At 36.6% G+C, this 19,043-nt stretch overlaps 1 protein-coding gene and 1 pseudogene across 20 annotated transcripts in view; one reads left to right on the top strand and one right to left on the bottom strand.

Moving 5' to 3' along the window:
- Positions 1-19,043, bottom strand: part of FRS2 (fibroblast growth factor receptor substrate 2) — a 120,869-nt gene that overhangs the window by 56,534 nt on the left and 45,292 nt on the right. For 10 of the 20 annotated variants that reach the window (XM_089920985.1, XM_089920986.1, XM_089920994.1 and 7 more), the window contains one exon: positions 5,297-17,559. The exons of 4 other annotated variants lie outside the window; for them this stretch is intronic. The gene's annotated coding sequence lies outside the window, so the exon portion shown is untranslated. Of the gene's footprint in view, positions 1-5,296; positions 17,563-19,043 lie in introns of all 20 variants that reach the window. 6 more of the 20 variants (XM_089920989.1, XM_089920990.1, XM_089920991.1 and 3 more) reach the window with 4 other exon arrangements.
- LOC111173698 (small ribosomal subunit protein eS26 pseudogene) lies at positions 4,461-5,790 on the top strand (annotated as a pseudogene).

Here is a 19,043-nt window from a genome sequence, read left to right as displayed (position 1 = left end):
GGACTTCAGTAGTGTGGCACATGGGCTCAGCAGTTGTGGCTCGCAAACTCTACAGCACAGGCTCAGTAGCTGTGGCGCACAGGCTTAGTTGCTCTGCGGCATGTGGGATGTTCCCGGACCAGGGTTTGAACCCGTGTTCCCTGCACTGGAAGGTGGGTTCTTAACCACTGTGCCACCAGCGAAGTCCCAAGAGGGCCTTAGTTTTCAAAAGAAATTTATATGTTATTTTGTAGGGATTTGCATAACAAAATATAGAAATAAATTCATGCAGAGACTAGAGTAGGCCTATGATATTTTAAAATTAATCAACACGATGGTAGATGTATTTATCATCACTTTTTACAGATGTTTTGAAAAACAATCTGAAAAATGTAAGGGAGACAGTTTTTTTTAAATACACAATTGGGACATGCCATCTTCTTTTGTTCTCTTTTTATTTTAAGGAAAGAGAGACAAATGTAAAATATCAGAAATAAAAAAGAAACATCATTACGTTTTCTGTATACAGGTCATCAAGTAGTTCACCAGCTTTTTGGTCTGTGGATCCTTTACAGTTTTAAAAATTATTTGAGGATTTTTCAAAAAGAGGTTTTGTTTAGCTGTGTTGTATCTATTAATATTTACCAAATTAGAAATTAAATATGAAAATGTTTAAAATATTAGTTTATCTAAAAGAATAAGCCTATTACACATTAACAAAAATATTTTATTAAAAAATAACTTAAAAAAACCTATTTTCCAAGAAATTTAGTAGGGAAAGTGACATTATTTTATACTTTTGCAAATATTTTTAATGTCTGCCTTTAGAGAAGACAGGTGGATTCTTCTGACTGATTCTGTGATATGCTGTTTTGGTTAAGGTATATAAGCATATAAAGAAAATCTAGCCTCACACAGATATATAATCAGAAAAAAGAATATTTAATAACTTTTAAAAAAATCACGTAACTATTGATATTTTTGATATTATACCTAAACTCAACAAATAACCTTCTTAAAGGTTAATTACAATGTGGTTGCTAAAACCATATAACTGAACTTTTCGCACTCTGTTACATTAAAATCCACTGGTTTATCTTGCACTTTTAATGGATCTTTTACGCATATGTGACTTTGTATCATCATACATTGGTCATTTGGAAAATAACTGGTTTTCAGATTTTTGACACAAGTCAGAATACAACATCAAGGTGGGAAAAAAAAAAAAATCACACTCTTTAATATCATTATCCATCTCACCAGAAGGTCTTTAAGTATCGGGAAGCTGTCAAGCTCACGGTGTTAGATACAAGTTTTCCATACTTGCAAATTCCATTTGAAAGTTTGATTGTTTTTTTAACCATTGGCTACAAATACAGCTATTTTTCTTGAAATGTTAGGCTCACTTAAGTTCATTTTTGAGAATAACAAATGTCAAATACGTAAGTTCGAATAACCAAAGTTTTCCTATTCTGTTCTTTCAAGAACAAAAGGGGTGTTACAGAAAAAAGTAGGTAGCTAAGTCCAAAACTCAACTGAACAGGAACTTCTTCTGAAGACGACTATCTTGCTTCAGTATGGAGAAGTGCTTTATGAATTCTTCCCGTTTCATCACACTTAATATTAAAAAGATGTGTACTCAAAGGCAAAATGAAATGAAATTAATATTTTTACTGCTTCATCAAAGACATTCTTAAATGAAACTGGATTAAAAAAAACAACAACAAACTACGAATACATGGCAATGAAGAATATAATTGTTCACTTTGGTACCACTGCCTTAACATGTGCTAAGGTGTTAGCAGTTTTATCCACCACTGCTTTTGCAGCACCACTGCAAATGTCAACAAAGTGAAAAAATACAAAAAAATCTGTATTATGAAAATAGTTTTGACCTCCCAGACTACCCAGTTGCAGGGACCCACAAAGGTCTACAGAACATACTTTGAAAACTGCTCCAAATTAGATTCCAAAGATAAGAAAATATTACAAGCAAAACTGTAACAAAACATGTTAAATTAGAAAAAAAAACTTACCAAATATGATTCAAGAAGAAATAAAAATATGAATAGTATTATAATCTTAAAAAAAAAAACTATCAGGAATCAAAAAATCCTCCAGTAAAGAAATTCTAGGCCTGGATGGCTTTAACAGATGAATTCTGTCAAATGTTCAAGAAAAATAATTTCCCATGATGTATTCCAAAGAACAGTTAAAGAAGATACCCTCTCTGACTCATTTTGATACTAGTATAACCTTGACACTAAAATCCAAAAAAGAGCAGAGCCTATATTAAAAAAAATTATAGGCTGATATCCTTCATGAATATTAGCGCGAAATTCTTAAAATATTAGCAAACTGAGTCCAGTAACATAAGGTATCAAAGGTTGGTCTAATGTTAGGAAAAATGAAGTAATTCTCCACATTAATAAACAAAAGAAGAAAAAAATCATATCGTTGTTCACAGATTCAGAGAAGAGGAATCTTTTCAGAGGTTTTTCTCAACAGAAAAGGAAAGCTATAAGGCTGTTTTGGGAGACTCAGCTCCGTGGATTCAAGGAAAAAGCAAGCTGCAATACTCAAGGAAAGCAGAAGCCTCTGTAAGACAAAGGTGCTACCAGTATCACCTTTCCCAAAAGAAAAAACTTAAGGTCAAGAATCCTAACCAAGTTTTTATGTTTTATATCAAATGCAGTCATGGTTGATGTGTCCTCACACAGCTGTTCTGACAGTCCACTAACAAACTTCTTGTAAAATCAATCTGTAAGACAAAGGTGGCCTATAATGTTGCCCTGCCCACCCTCCAACGCCCCCCTCCCCCTCCCCACCACTTAATCATTTGCATTAAAAAGGAGATGAATGGAAAAACTATTCTTTTATCATAATTCAGAATACCTGGGTATAATTACCTTTTCCCCTACCTCACTACTACCTGAGCAGGGCTCCCAACCTAAAATAAGTACTACTGTTTCCACTGGCACAGTTATTAAGCAAGTCTAGCACAAACCATCTTATCTAAATCAAAACAGACCTGAGGTTAGCTGTAGTTGGTTAAATCAGGAAATCAAATATACACATTATTTTATATTTTACATTATTATATAATATAAATATATTATATAATATGGTGAGGTGGATGGACCTAGAGTCTGTCAAACAGAGTAAAGTAAGTCAGAAAGAGAAAAATACTGTATGCTATCACATATATATGGAATCTAAAAAAGCAAAACAAAACCTAGAAGAACTTAGGGGCAGGACAGTAATAAAGATGCAGACATAGAGAATGGACTTGAGGACACGGGGAGGGGGAAGGGTAAGCTGGGACGAAGTGAGAGAGTGGCAGCATGGACATATATACACTACCAAATGTAAAATAGATAGCTACTGGGAAGCAGCCGCATAGCACAGGGAGATCAGCTCAGTGCTTTGTGACCACCCTAGAGGGGTGGGATAGGGAGGGTGGGAGGGAGAAGCAAGAGGAAGGAGATATGGGGATATATGTATATGTATAGCTGATTCACTTTGTTATAAAGCAGAAACTAACACACCACTGTAAAGCAATTATACTCCAATAAAGATGTTAAAAATAAATATGTTAAGTATCATATATATGACTGTTACTTACACACATACACACACACACACACACACACACACACCCCTTAAACATTTTATTTTAGCTTGAGCAAGTAAAAGGGGATGAATTACCCAAACTTAGTGCCAAGGATTTTTTTTTAATGGGGGCTTGATGACTGGAGTGCCCTATTTCTTACATAAACCTTATCTAAAATGTATATTTATTTCAAATGGATCAAGGATTTCCATTTCGGGCAACATGGTAGATTAGGTGCCCGGACTGTCTGAATCTAAAATGCTGTATAGGGCTTCCCTGGTGGTGCAGTGGTTAAGAATCTGCCTGCCAATGCAGGGGACATGGGTTCGAGCCCTGGTCTGGGAAGATCCCACATGCCGCAGAGCAACTAAGCCCGTGAGGCACAACTACTGAGCCTGTGCATCTAGAGCCTGTGCTCCGTAATAAGAGAAGCCATGACAATGAGAAGCCTGTGTACCGTGATGAAGAGTAGCCCCCGCTCGCCGCAACTAGAGAAAGCCCGCGCACAGAAACAAAAACCCAACACAGCCAAAAATAAATAAATAAATTTACTTTTTTTTTAAATGCTGTATAAATTTTTTTTTAATATTTTTAACTTCTTAATTTGGCACAAACATACAGATGCTATGGAAGGTGGCTCTTGACTTTAATGTTACCTCACAGCAATGCTTTGAAAACTACAGAGTGCTGGAGACAGGATACACATTCTGAGACTCCCAATACGGAGATGTAATCAAAGAACCTTGCATATAGCTGAAAATCCGAAAGGCATACAACTGAATGAGCAGTAAACCTATCTGGCAGAAGGTGACGGCAAGCAAACTTGCCTTCTTTAATCTTAGTGCTGGTAAAAGGAAGAAAAAAAATCTCCTGTGAGAATTTATAACTACAAGCCAGTTCTTATATGAGTTTGTGGAGAAGGAAAAAGGTGAAAAGGGGTGAGAAACATGGAAAACAGATTAAAGGTCTAATGTATGTCTAACTGGAATTATAAACTCCTCGTCTCCAATGACCAAGGAAAGAAGGAACAATGGTCATGCCAAAAAGGGCTGCTGCCTCTCGCAGCATATTCACTGTACTAACTGCACCAGATATGTACCCAAGGACAAGGCCATTAAGAAGCTGATCACTGGAAATATAGAAGAGGCATGAGAGGGGCTTCCCTGGTGACACAGTGGTTAAGAATCACCTGCCAATGCAGGGGACACAGGTTCGAGCCCTGGTCCAGGAAGACCTCACATGCCGCGGAGCAACTAAGCTCATGCACCACAACTACTGAGCCTGCACTCTGGAGCCACAACTACTGAGCCCACGCACCACAACTACTGAAGCCCACGCCTACAGCTCGTGCTCCGCAACAAGAGAGGCCAACTGCAATAAGAAGCCCACGCACCACAACAAAGAATAGCTCGCGCTCGCCATAACTAGAGAAAGCCCGCACGCAGCAACAAAGACCCAATGCAGCCAAAAATAAAAATAAATGAATAAATAAATTTTTTAAATAACTAAATAAAATGAAACATTAAAAAAAAAGAAGAGGCATGAGAGACATTTCTGAAGTGAGAGTCTTTAATACCTACATGGTTTCCAAACTGTACGTGAAACTACACTGCTGTGTGAGTTGTATAACTGACAACAGGGAAGTCAAGAGTCATTCTAATAAAGCCCAGAAAAACCATAAACCCCATCCTGATTTAGACTTACATGCTGCCTCATGACCTCTGCCAAAGCCCATGTAAGGAGCTGAATCCTTAAGGACTGAAGAAAACCTGTCCTTTGGGGGAAAAAAAGAGAAAATTATACCTTTTAAAACAGTTGTAGAAGGCAAAAATAAAGAAAATAGTAGGCATTACTCAAAGAGATAAAGGTCAAGAATTTAACATAATTATTCAAAGATATCCTCAGATCCAGGAAGCCCAAAGAATCCCATGTAGGATTATAAATAATAAAATAAAATAATGAAGTAGAAGAAAAGAACATCTCAATACATTATATAAAACTGCAGAACACCAAAGGGGGGCAAAAAGGCTTGAAAACAGTCAAATAAAAGACATATACAGGGACTTCCCTGTATATATCCCAGGGTTCAAGCCCTGGTCTGGGAAGATCCCACATGCCGTGGAGCAACTAAGCCCGTGCGCCACAACTACTGAGCCTGCGCTCTAGAGCCCGCGAGCCACAACTATTGAGCCCACGTGCCATAACTACTGAAGCCCACGTGCCTAGAGCCCGTGCTCCACAACAAGAGAAGCCACCGCAATGAGAAGCCCATGCACCTCAAAGAAGGGTAACCCCTGCTCGCTGCAACTGGAGGAAGCCCGCACGCAGCAACGAAGAGCCAATGCAGTCAAAAATAAATAAATAAATAAAAATAAATAAAAGATATATGCAAAGAAAGGGCAATTATACTTCTCAACAGTGACACTGACAGTCAAAAGACATGAATAACGACCTCAATGTAATGAGAAAACTTAGAATTCTACACACAGAGACATCAGAGAAATTATCTTTCAAGAACGGGGATATTTCGATATAAAGACATCTTCAGATAACAAACAAAAAAGTGTCCTTTTCACTAAAAGACTTTCACTAAAGAAAATTCTAAAGGATGTACTTCAGGTAGAAAAGAATTACCTCATAGGGAAGGTCTCAAATACAAAAAGGGATAATGAACCAAGAAAAGAGTAAATAAATTTAAACAAAGATTGACTACCTAAAACAATAATTTGTCTATAAATATGTATGTATGCAGGAGAGAAATATTCCAAAACTATAACAATAGAGGATGGTGTTCCAGGTTGGGAGGACAATCAGAGCATTTTAAAATTATGTTATTCAGGAACAGGTTAAAGATACTGATTTAGACTTTTCCTTAAAAAAAAGGATATATGTTAAAATATACAGATAAAAACACTAAAAGAATAAAGAACATATTAACTTATAAATAAGCATGCATGTGTGCAAGATGCTGTGGGGTGGGATGGAATGAGAAGAAAGCATGCTCAATGAAGGCATTACACACATAGCTCAACACAAAAAACCGGAAGAATGGGAGAAAGGGGGAGTAGGACAAACATAAGAACTACAGGCAAAGACAGAAATAAATCCAAATCTAAGAGCAATCACAAAAGACTGAAATTCTCCAGTAAAAAAATAAAGATTATCAATCAGAACAAAAACACAAGTCAAACATACCCTATTTACAAAATACAAACCAAAACACAGAACCAATGAAAAACTAACAAATGGAAAATACTAACAATCAAAAGGAAGCTAGAACAGCTATATTAACCCAAGCAAATAGCCAACAACAGTAATAAAGCCGTAAGGCTAAAAATGTCTTTACGCAGAAAGCCTTTTCATAATGATAAAAAAGTTCAATTCAACAAAAAGAACAATTCTAAATCTGTAAGTACTTAATAACATAGCCTCAAAATAAATAAAATAAAAATTAACATATCTACAACAAAGAGAAACTGACAAACCTACTACTATGTGAGAGACATTAACATGTCTTTCTCAGTAGAGAAACTGACAGAAAAGTTCCAAAATAAAACCAAACCAAAATCCAAAACAAAATATAGACAGGCAAACATTAAAGATGTGAATTGAACAATTAATAAGCTCATGGACATATTATATAGCATTGTAATAAAAAACTGGAGAATTCACGTTCTTTCCAAATGCACATGGAACATTTATGAAAACTAGCTATATACTAGGTCTTAAATTAGTCTCTCAAATTTTATTATGGTCTCTGACCATAATGAAATCAACTTAGAACTGCATAATAAAAGTTTTCATTTTAAAAGTTATATATTTTGAAATTAAGTATACACTTCTAAATAATTCATGGAGCAAATAAGAATTTTTTTAAATGAACAAAACCAAGAATATTATATATCAAAACATGTGGGGAAGCAGGTAAGAAGGCAAATTTACTTAAAGGCAAATTTACAGACTAAAAATCCAAATTTAAAAGTCTTTTTTAAAAGGTCAGCAAAAAACAACCCTAAAAATTCTGAGAAAGTAGAAAGAAATAATAAACAGCAGGACTTAGAAGTATGAAAACATTTACAAAAAAGATGATCAACAGAGTCAAAAGCTCATTCTTTAAAACAATGATTAATATGATAATCCTCTGAAAAAACTATTTGAGTAAAAAAAAACAAACTAAAAAAATAAAAGGGGAACATCATTACAGATGCTATAGAGATTCAACTGATAAGAGGATATTATGGACAATTTTACAGCAATAAGTTTGAATTAGGAATATTTTGAAAAAATACAGAAAATACAATCTGTTAAAAATGATTCAAAAAGAAATGACTCATACTTTCTGATTTCAAAACTTACAAGGGCTTCCCTGGTGGCGCAGTGGTTGAGAGTCCTCCTGCCGATGCAGGGGACACGGGTTTGTGCCCCGGTTGGGGAAGATCCCACATGCCACGGAGTGGCTGGGCCCGTGAGCCATGGCTGCTGGGCCTGCGCGTCCGGAGCCTGTGCTCCGCAACAGGAGAGGCCACAGCAGTGAGAGGCCCGCATACCGCAAAAAAAACCCAAAAAAACTTACTACTACAAAGCTACCATCATCAAGCATCAAATAAGCAAGTGTGGTACTGACATAGAGATCAAATGGAACAGAATTGAGAATCTAGAAATAAACCCGTACATTTTTAGTCAACTGATTTTCAACAAGAAACAACTCAATGAGTTGCCTAGACAACTCAACGTGGAAAGAATAGTCTCTTCAACAACTGGTGCTGGGACAACTGGATTTCCAACTATAAAATAATGAGGTGGGACCTCTGCCTCAATATACACAAAAATTAACTCAAAATGGATCAAGGACCTATATTTAAGAGTTAGGAATCATAAAACTCTTAGCAGAGAACATAAATCTTCATGACTTTAAATTAGGCAAAAGTTTCTTTCACATGATACCAAAATCACAAGCAGGGCTTCCACAGTGGCGCAGTGGTTAAGAATCCGCCTGCCAATGCAGGGGACATGGGTTTGAGCCCTGGTCCGGGAAGATACCACATGCGGCAGAGCAACTAAGCCTGTGCACCACAACTACTGAGCCTGCGCTCTAGAGTTCGTGAGCCACAACTACTGAGCCCGAGTGCCACAACTACTGAAGCCCGTGCACCTCGAGCCCGTGCTCTGCAACAAAAGAAGCCACCCAATGAGAAGCCCGCGCACGGCAACAAAGAGTAGCCCCCACACAGCAACAAAGACCCAACGCAGCCAAAAATAAAAACATAAATTAAAAAAAAAATCACAAGCAACAAGAGAAAAAACAGACAAGCTGCACTTCATCAAAATAAAAAGCTTTTGTGCTTCAAAGGACATCATCAAAAAAGTGGAAGGACAATCCAAAGAATGGGAAAAAATATTTGAAAATCATATATCTGAAAAGAGTCTAACATCCAGAATATATAATGAAATCTTACAGCTCAACAATAAAAAAAATCCAGGGCCTTCCCTGGTGGTGCAGTGGTTAAGAATCCGCCTGCCAGTGCAGGGGGCATGGGATCGAGCCCTAGTCCGGGAATATCCCACATGCCGTGGAACAACTAAGCCCATGTGGCACAACTACTGAGCCTGCACTCTAGAGCCCGTGAGCCACAACTACTGAAGCCCATGCACCTAGAGCCTGTGCTCGGCAACAAGAGAAGCCACCACAATGAAAAGCCCACACACCGCAATGAAGAGTGGCCCCTGCTCGCCGCAACTAGAGAAAGCCTGCACGCAGCAATGAAGACCCAACGCAGCCAAAAATTAAAAAAAAAAATATATATATATATACAATTTTAAAATGGACAAAATATTTGAATAGACATTTCTCCAAAGAAGATAAACAAATGGCCAAAAGAACTGAAAAGATGCTCAACATCATTAGTCATTAGGAAAATGCAAATCAAAACCACAATAAGATTCCACTTCACACCCTCTAAGATGGCTATAATCAAAAACACAGACAACAGTAAACGTTGGCAAGGATGTGGAGAAACACCCTCATACACTGCTTGTGGGACTATAAAATGATGTAACTGAGTTGGAAAACAGGTAGGTAGATCCTAAAAAGGTTAAACATAATAGCACTACCATACGACCCAGGAGGCCCACTCCTATGTATACACCCCCAAAATTTGAAAACATATGTGCACACAGAACTTGTACATGGAGGTTCACAACAGCATTATTCATAACAGCCAAAAAATGGAAACCATACAAATATGCATCAACTGATTAATGTATAAACAAAATGTGGTATATCCACACAATGGAATTGTATTCCATCATAAAAAGGAATGAAGTGCTAACACTAGTGACAACATGTATGAACTTTGAAAACATCACACTAAGTGAAAGATACCAGGCAAAAAAGGCCATATATGACTCCATTTATAGGAAATGCCCAGAACAGAAAACTCTATAGAGACAGAAAGCAGATTACTGGTTGTCAGGGGATGAGGGAAGGGAGAATGGGGAGTGACTGCTAATGGGTATGGGGTTTCTTTTTGGGATGACAGAAATGTTCTGGAAATAGTGGTGACAGTTATAAAACTTTGTGATTATTCTTTAGAAAAAAAAACTGAATTTTACACTTTAAAGGGGTGAATTTTACGGTATGTGAGTTATATATCAATTTTTAAAAGACAAATCAACTGACCATTTAAAAGAGAGAACCTGGGCTTCACTGGTGGCACAGTGGTTGGGAATCAGCCTGCCAATGCAGGGGACGCAGGTTCTTGCCCTGGTCCGGTAGGATCCCACATGCCGCAGAGCAACTAAGCCTGTGCACCACAACTGTTGAGCTTGTGCTCTGGAGCCTGCAAGCCACAACTACTGAACCTGCGTGCTGCAACTGCTGAAGTCTGTGCACCTAAAGCCCGTGCTCCACAAGAGAAGCCACCGCAATAAGAAGCCCGCACTCTGCAACGAAGAGTGGCCCCCGCTCGCCACAGCTAGAGAAAGCCCACACGCAGCAGCGAGGACCCAACACAGCCAAATAAATAAATTAATTAAATAAAGAAAGAAATAGAAAAATAAATAAATAAATAAAATAAAAGAGAGAACCTGAATAGATGAATAATCATTAAAAAAATTAAGCAGCTGGGCTTCCCCGGTGGCGCAGTGGTTGAGAGTCCGCCTGCCGATGCAGGGGACACGGGTTCGTGCCCCGGTCCGGGAAGATCCCACATGCCGCGGAGCCTGCGCGTCCAGAGCCTGTGCTCCGCAACGGGAGAGGCCACAACAGTGAGAGGCCCATGTACCGCAAAAAAAAAAAAAAGAAAAAAATTAAGCAGCCATAGTTTAAAATCTTTCCACTAAAAAAGTATCAAGCCCAGATTTTCTTATGGGTAAGTCCTACCAAATAGTCAAGGAACAACAAATAATTACAACCTTAAACAAATTCTTCTAGAGAACAGTAAAAAAGGATAACACTTTCTAAATCATATCAAAATCCAAACAGCACAAAGGGTGCCAAGACCATTCAGTGGGGGAAGAAACAGTCTTTTCAACAAATGGTGCTGGGAAAACTGTATATCCACACAAAAGATAAACTTGGACCCTTACCTTACACCATATATAGAAATTAACTCAAAATGGATTAAAGACCTAAACATAAGACCTAAAAACTATAAAATTTTTTGAAGAAAACAGAATAAAAGCTTCATGACATTGCATTTGGCAAGGGTTTCCTGGACATAACATCAAAGCCACAGACAACAAAAGTAAAAACAGATAAACTGGACTACATCAAAATTAAAACCTTCTGTGCATCAAAGGAAACAACAGAATGAAAAGGTAGCCTATGGAATGGGAGAAGATCCTTGCAAATCGTATCTCTGATAAGGGGTTAATATCCAGACTACATAAAGAACTCCTACAACTCAGCATAACAACAACAAAAACAAATAACCCAATTTAAAAATGGGCAAGGGACTTGATTAGACATTTCTCCAAAGAAAATGTATAAATGGCCAACAAGAACATGAAAAGATATTCGACATCACTAGTCCCTAGGGAAATGCAAATCAAAACTACAATGAGCTATTACTTCTCACCCTTAGGATGGCTACTATCAAAAAAACAGGAAATTGGGGGGAAAAAAAACAAAGTGTTGGCAAGGAGGTGGAGAAACTGGAACCCTTGTGCATTGCTGGTGTAAGGTAAATGGTACAGCTGCTGTGAAAAACAGGAAGATGGTTCCTCAAAAAATTAAAAATAAAATTACCATTTGATCCAGCAATACTGCTTCTGGTTATATATCCAGAAGAACTGAAGCAGAGTCTCAAAGAGATATTTGCACGTCCCGTCCAAGTTCGTAGCAGCATTATTCAGAATAGTCAAAAGGTGAAAGCAACATAACTTTCCATTGACAGAAGAATGGATAACAAAATGTTTTATACATACAGTGGTATATTATTCAGCCTTAAAAAGGAAATTTTGGACACATGCTACAACATGAATGAACTTGGATGAACTAAGTGAAATAAGCCAGGCACAAAAAGATAATAAAAATACTGTATGGTTTCACTTATAAGAGGTAACTAGAGCAGCCAGACGCATAAAAAGAAAAGTAGACTGGTGTCTGTCAGGGGACATGGGGAGGGGGAAATGTGGAAGAGTTTTTTTATTGGGCACAGAGTTTCAGTTTTGCAAAAAGTTCTGCAGACTGGTTGAACAATGTAAATATACTTAACACTACTTTAAAATGATTAAGAATGTAAATTTTATGTAAGGTGTATTTTACTACAATTTTAAAAAAATTATAATCATTAAAAAAGAGATTTTTTAAAAAATCCAACCAGGACAATATGAAAAAAGAAAATTACAGGCTAGACTCATGTACACTGATGTAAAAAACAATCCTATACAAAGCATAAGCAAATCAATCCAGTAATTTATAAAAAACATAATCCAGCGTGACTAAATTGGGTTTATCCCAGGAATGCTTAGTTAGCCTAATTTGAAAATCAAGGTAACTGACCACATTAACAGGTTAAGGGGAAAAACATTTGATCATTCTGAGTTACAGAAAAGCCTATCAATACAGCTTAACATCTACTCATGATTTAAAACAATCAAAATACAACCCTTAACAAGCTAAGAATACAATGAAACCTCCTTAACTTGATAAAGGAGGGTTTTTTCTCTTAAAAAAAAATTACAAGTGTAATTTTATTTTAATTTTATTGAAATATAGTCGACTTATAACGTTGTGTTAATTTCTGCTATACAGCAAAGTGACGGAGTTATATTTTTTTTTATATTTTCTTCCATTATGCTTTATCCCAGGATATTGAATATAGTTCCCTGTGCGATATATACAGTAGGACCTTGTTTATCCATCCTATATATAATAGTTTGCATCTGCTAATCCCAAACTCCCACTCCTTCCCTCTCCCACCTGCTCTCCCTACTGGCAACCACAAGTCTGTCCTCTGTATCTGAGTCTGTTTCTGTTTTGTAGATGAGTTCATCTATGTAATATTTTAGATTCCACATATAAGTGATATCCTGCAGTATTTGTCTTTCTTTTTTTGACTTACTCCACTTAGTATGATAATCATTAGTTCCATCCATGCTGCTGCAAATGGCATTATTCCCTTCTTTTGTATGGCTGAGTAGTATTCCATTGTGTATATATATATACATCACTTCTTATCCATTCATCTGTTGGACATTTAGGTTGTTTCCGTGTCTTGGCTACCGTAAACAGTGCTGCTATGAACATAGAGGTTCATGTATCTTTTCGAATTATAGCTTTGTCTGGGTATATGCCCAGGAGTGGGATTGCTGGATCATCTGGCAACTCTATTTTTCGTGTTTTGAGGAACCTCCATACTGTGTTCTACAGTGGCTATATCAATTTACATTCCCACCAACAGTGTAAGAGGGTTCCCTTTTCTCCACATCCTCGCCAGCATTTGTTATTTGTAGACTTTTTAATGATGGCCATTCTGACTGGTGTGAGGTGGTACCTCATTGTAGTTTTGATTTGCATTTTTCTAATAATTAGCAATGCTGAGCATCTTTTCATGTGCCTACTGGCCATGTGCATGTCTTCTTTGGAGAAATGTCTATTTAGGTCTTTTGCCCATTTTTCGATTGGGCTGTTTTTTTTGTTATTGAATCTACAAGTGTAATTTTAAATGGTAACATTTGAAAGCATTTCCTTTGAGATCAGAAACAAGACAGGAAAACAAAACCATGAGTATCTGAAGATATCTAAGAAAGTACAGTAATAATTCAGAGGTAGACAAACAGACCAAAGATACAGAAGAAAGAGTACAGAAAGGAAACCACCCATATATGAAAACTTGATTTATGAAACAGAGAATTTTGCATATCAGGAAGGAAATGAAGAACTATTTCAATAAACAGTGCTGGAATAACCAATAATCCATACAGAAAGAATCAATTCATAATCCATACCTCTCACAAAAATCAATTACTGAGAGATTAAAGAATTAAATGTAGGGCTTCCTTGGTGGCGCAGTGGTTGAGAGTCCACCTGCCGATGCAGGGGACGCGGGTTCGTGTCCCGGTCCGGGAAGATCCCACATGCCGCGGAGCGGCTGGGCCCGTAAGCCATGGCCGCTGACCCTGTGCATCCGGAGCCTGTGCTCCGCAACGGGAGAGGCCACAGCAGTGAGAGGCCCACGTACCGCAAAAAAAAAAAATTAAATGTAAAAAATATAACCATAAAGCTTTTAGTTGATAGAGAAGAATATCTTTATGACCTCTGAATAGGAAAAGATTAAGATAAACTATAAAGAAAAAAAAACATGTATTTAACTATATTAAAGTTAAGGACTATTATGAGGTATATATGTAAACCAATTATATTCTATTGTGTTTGGGAGGAAAGGGTACAGCTTATAGAGAATGTCATCAAAAGTTATCAAGGTATACATGAAATATGTCAACTAACCAACTGAATTCAAAGATCAAATGTTTTAATCTTTTAATTTCCCTCCATATTTTAAAAATAATTCAATTGAGCAATCATGTCAAAGCCAGTAGACTATATGAACAAAATAATATAATGCTAATGTAACAAAGAGCTGTCAATGTTCCAACTACTTCACATCTTAAATATTATATTTATAGTGTCACTTAAGATCAACATGTTATTGTAGGGACTTGGAAACAAGAATTACAAAAAAAACACTCTCATGGTTCAGTAAGTGTCTGCATCAACATTTGTGTCTGTATCTCATTGCAAATATTAGCAATGATGCCCGTGGTAAAATCTAAATAGTGTTTCAGGTAAGTGGGATGTTTCTTTGACCTTTCCCACTGCTCCTTCAATCATATTTTTTACCAAAATCCAGAACCTATCTTTGGATGCTTCAGGGAAGAAACAGTTAATATATTAAGATAAGATGTCCCTTGGAGAAATAGTAAGGACTTTTAAAAAAGAAGAAGAAATGGAGCAAATAGACAACATATTCTTAGGACTTCCAAATAATTCTGAAATTAAAAATGGAAAAGAAATAAACGCAATTACAAGGAACACCTCATGCACTTGGGAAACTATTAACACTGTATATATGACTGAAAGGAATGAGTTGGAAAGAACATTTATCCCAAGATAAATTTTTTTAACAATATGAAGGTATATGTCCACCAAGGAAAATAAATCCATTCCCATTTCATCCACCATCAAAAACATCCTTCCCTTTACCCAAAACACACACATATATATACAAGATAAATGTTTTCAACCTAAACTGTAAGTCTCTGGCTCACATGAAAACAAAACGATTTTAACCACACACAAGCTCCAGCACTCAGACTTGTAGTTTCTACATGCTGCCCACACAGCACTTTGTGAGCATGTGATTACGAGGAATGATGCACAATCACACCACATTCCTTCCCTCAGCTCACACATCAAGAACTTGCCCTCTCAGCTGCATTCTTCTCCGAACAGCCATGGTCACCTTAGCAACCCTATGCTCCTAATATGGACAGCTGCTCCATTTAAAGTCAGCCCTTCTTGGCAGGGAATATGCTTGTTCTTCAAATTGGGGGAGAGAGGAGAGGTTTTCCTTTCAATACACATTGCAGGGGTTGATTTAACTTGATCAGCACTTTTGTTCTGCGGCAGCAATTTGTGTCGAGTTTCAACCTATTTTGAGGTTTTCTTTCTTTTATTTTTTTTTTAATCTAAAAGCAAATGGCTAAAAAATAAAATCAAGGAAGCTCATATGGAATTCTAAGGAAGAATGGAACATGAAACAAAAATGTATCTGAAATAACTGTATTCTTTTATAAAATGATGAAGCTATCCACATTTTTGAAAGTTAATATTTACTTAAATTGAACTGTAACATCTGAAGCCTTAATATATAAGAAATCAGTCAGAAGACCTGTCATAGCCTATTTCTGAACAACAAAAACACTGCTAAGCTTCGAAGTGCTATGACTCCAATCTATTTAATAGATTATGAGTTGATCTGTATCCCTTTATCCCACCATCTACATGTGAAATCTTTCCACAGGCTCAAAAGTAAACTAGGTATTGAGACCAAATGATTAGTATATCTGAGGACCCTCCAGACTTAGAATGACCTAGGATAGCACTGGATTACTCAAAACCAATCTTGATCTGTGCTTGTACCACTAAAGCTGGGTCTGAACCAAAGTAAGTCTCTCAGGATAAAAGATACAGGTTTATAATACAGTTTGCCTGATTTTCATACTGCAAACAAATTATTTGGGAGGGAGGAAATAATATGAGATCAAACTGCTTGTTCCATACCCACAAAAGGATTCTAATCCCCACTTGTTAAAATTAAACACCTAATTTTTAAGTATAGTTAACAGGCATGTTCAAAACTAAAAAAATTTAAATTTATGGTATTTGTTATAAGTTGGAAAGTTTATGAAATAATTTTCTATATAACTGATGGACAAAATCCATATTAATTTATTAAGTGCTGTTTCAGTGAATGTTAAGGTTAAGTGAATACCATCTGCATTACTTATTGGTTTTATTTTTGTTTGTATGTGTTTTTTAAACTTCTCAGGATATGAGGTTCTTTTTGGTTAGAAACATTTCTTTCATGTTAAAACTATCCTTGTAATTACATCTTCTATATAGAGCAAAATATCCATTGATAGGGTGGCAGTGTAGATTAGTAAAAAGAATCTAAAGCTAATTCTGCTACTGGTTTCCTCATTTGTAAAATGATAATACTATCTGTCCTACTTACGGCATGTGTTAACATAACCAAGTAAAAATCATGAAATTATTATGCCATACAAAATACTCAAAAATTTAAGAAATCAGAGAAAGGGGCTATGTTACCTGAATTGTTATTTTTAAAAAGAGTGGGGAGTATTCAACAATGCATGGGATACCAAATCAATATCAAGAGGGTCCAGTCTTCCCGGCAAAGATTTTACAAATACTTAAGTGTTGACATGTAAATAACTACTTCTTTCAAAAAGCCTCAACACTGGCTTTTAGCAAATGTGAATTCCCTTACCCTTTTCCATTCCACTACTACTGAATCAGTTCCACATTTCTGCCTGGCCTCCAGAACTAAGTGCCCCTAAGGTCCTCCTTCCACAAAAAGAAACTGCTCCCAGAAGGTACCTTGTTAGCTTTTTCGACCTGATAGAAGCCCATCCCTGATCTGATCAGTGCCATCATTATCCTCCTTAATGTAATGTCAGGGCCCACTTTATCCTCTCCTAGGAGTTTTCCCCTCTCCCCTCTTCTCGACTACAAGGCATATCACCACCACAGACTTGGACATTCTAAAGTTCCCACTTTCTGACAATTTCTAGTTAGGGGATCCAAGAGAAGTTACTTCTGCTGATACTGTGCTTACCATAGATGAAACTGTCTTTCTGCATCCCAAATTTAGAATCTTGCATTTGTACTGTTCTTACTCTGTGTTAGATTCAGTGATGGAAATTCACAGAACATGATTCTGCTTCAGTGAAGTAATAGAAAGAAATAAGATGAACGTTCATATATAATTTAATGGAGAAATTAACAAGCAACAGATAATGGGGAGGTTCTATTAACATTACTGGTATTATCTTTCAACCATAAGGCTTTTTACCAGCTAACACTGAGACCTAAGCATTTTAATATATTGTTTCTAGACAAAAAATATGTTTTTGTTAGGCCCTACAGTTCTTTTCTTTGACTGTTCTAACAGACTCCTAGATAGACAGCCTTCTAAACAGATGTTTATATTTCCTCTAATCTTCCACAGGATCTAATTCGCATTCCTCAACTTCAATTCTAATATTAAGAAATAAGCACAAATTGACCTTTTCTTAAATGCTCATTTTATGTGCCTTACACATTTAAGAAATTTTACATTTAATAGCTTCGTTTTAATAAACAACCTGGAATACAATGTACCAGATGGACAAAACAAATTAGAAGAACACTCAGCAACATGGCCAGATCTTAGAAAAAAATAAGACAGAGGAGGGTGGAGGGGACTATAAGAATTAGATTAAGACCTAATGTATAACTAAAACACAGGCACATAAAATAATAAAACCTTTTATAAGATATAAACAAAACGATACACACCAAACACATTTAAAGATCATTTGTATAGGGACTAGTTATAAAAGAAAATGGAAGAACAGTCCTTTAACGAACCAGTGATAAATGGGTATGACACAAACTGAGGAATATCATTAACTCAATACGCCTGTACTTGAGGTTAAAAACTGGTACTTCAATATTGGAGAAGATAATCATGTGACTGTTTAGATACCTGGCCTTTCTCCCGTCTATGGAATTCTTACTGCTTTATTTAAATCCATGGTTGTCTGTGGGACCTTATCATCACCCTGACACTTCAGGCCATGTTCCCATTTGAGTATAGTAGTATTTTGTAAGGATTACTTTTTCTTCAACTCTCAGCTTGATATTTTTCTTTTTAAATGGCACTCCAAAACAAGGTACAATAGCTAGTATAAAAAGATGCAAATTTTTGTGCATTTTAAATTCTGCATGCATCTAAATTACATTGTGTCTCATAAGCAGCAACATGTTTTGAGATACAATTTTGGACTAGTTAACATGAAATTCTCTGCATTTCTTTACTCCTTTGTCTTTGAACTGTCAATAGTGGATACCAGAAGTTAAACCTGTATTACACAACTATGGTAGGGTTAAGGGGGAATTCCCCCAGCTTAGCAACAGTGGAGAGCTAGAGCTGTTACCACCTCACAGTCCAAAGGGTAAAGGGAAGTGTGGCTACTGGGACCTAGAAGAATAGTGGCAGGAGAGGGCCTCTTGACAGAGGCAAAAACAACAACAAACTGGTACTTCAGACAAAGCCATCCTCTTTCATAACAAACAAAGCTGCCCCAAATTTTAAACAGTAATTTTTAAAATTGTGATAAAATATACATAACATAAAATTTACCATTTCAGCCATTTTTA

Source organism: Delphinapterus leucas, chromosome 11 (genome assembly GCF_059928025.1).
Source record: "Delphinapterus leucas isolate spDelLeu-1000000601 "Yukka" chromosome 11, BTC_Dleu_Yukka2, whole genome shotgun sequence".
Classification (NCBI taxonomy): domain Eukaryota; kingdom Metazoa; phylum Chordata; class Mammalia; order Artiodactyla; family Monodontidae; genus Delphinapterus; species Delphinapterus leucas.
This window is presented reverse-complemented; position numbering and strand designations above follow the sequence as displayed.